We start from the raw sequence: 1,451 nt of genomic DNA, 5'->3' as shown, positions 1-1,451 counted from the left end.
CAGTAGTTGAGAGTCCGCCTGCCGATGCAGGGTACGCGGGTTCGTGCCCCGGTCCGGGAAGATACCACATGGGAGCGGCTGGGCCCGTGAGCCATGGCCGCTGAGCCTGCGCGTCCCGAGCCTGTGCTCCGCAACGGGAGAGGCCCGCGTACCGAAAACAAAAAAAAATGCGTCCATAAGCGCCCTAAGGAAGCTAAAGTTATATTAATATATAGAAATTCAGCTTCTTATAGTTATTACTTTTTACTGCGGGCTCAGAAACTGGTCTGAATTTTTCCGGCTCAGCTTTCTCCCCTCACCTGAGCTGGCGCCACAAATCCAACGGCTGTTTCCCTGGTAACGCTCCTAGCCCCTGTCCCTCCCCCACTCCCCTCTTCTCGCGAGAAGAGAGAGTCTCGTACTTCCTGTAACTGTAGCTCCACAAGCCGGTCGCTTTCGCGTTAATACTTGGCTTCGCGCATGTGCAGTGGAGAGTGGCGCGAGCCGGCCGTTTCCGGGCGAAGAACGCGGTGCGTTTTCGGAATTATCTTTGTGGTGTTTGGACTCTTGAGTCCACGCGGGCCGTGGGAGTTAACGTGCGTGTGGACCTGCCGAGGGTTCAGCCAAAGGGGAGTGTGGCCAGACCTTCCACTACCCGTGGTGGAAGGGAGGAAAGAAGCCGTAAAGTTTGTGCTGCGAGAGCCAGGGAGCGAAGCTCTCCGTATTGGGTAGTGTTGACTCGGGGGCAGGGTGGCGGGAAGGGTACTGCTCTTACTCTGTGGGAGACCACTCCATATATCTGGAACAAGTCTTAACACTTGTCTGCAAGAGATGAGGCCTAGGAAAACAGAGGAAATAAATCCTAATGTGGACCAAAACTGCGCACTCTCCCCAACTCACCCGTATCTCCTTCACACCATGAGTACTCGCCCTTCTCAAACTTAAATCCCTGTGTTTTATCAGCAACACGAATCAGAGATCTCTGGCGTGTGTCGGTCGTGTGCAGAGTTGTTAAATAAAGATCATAGGCAGTTAATGACTTATGCACGAGCATGTGGGAGGAGAGTAATGACATATCTTATTTGGAATACTTTCTCCCAAAACTTGGTATTTTGAATTTCTTATAGCCCTTGGCCTAGTCCTTGTGACATATTCCAAAAACACAACAGGGCGTAATTGGAAACATAACCACTAACCCTTAAATTACAAAATAAGATATTTTTCTTTATTGGAAGTGTTAAATTATTCTCTGAAGGAAACAGCCAGTTCTCTGTTGATTACAGTGTGGTGCCAATGAAGCTGTAATTTAGGGTTCCCTTTTCATATACTAATATTAAAATTAGAAAAAGTTAGGAAAGACATTTGAAGATGAGGAAAAGTAGATGCAACTTTTAGTTACCTTATAACAAGTTTGATTTCTTAAATGGAGAAGTAGTTTATTTTAATTAATTCTGCTTTTTGATTTTGAACAG

Source organism: Phocoena phocoena, chromosome 9 (assembly GCF_963924675.1).
Source record: "Phocoena phocoena chromosome 9, mPhoPho1.1, whole genome shotgun sequence".
NCBI lineage: Eukaryota > Metazoa > Chordata > Mammalia > Artiodactyla > Phocoenidae > Phocoena > Phocoena phocoena.
The sequence above is the reverse complement of the archived record's forward strand: the minus strand, read 5'-3'. Positions refer to the sequence as shown.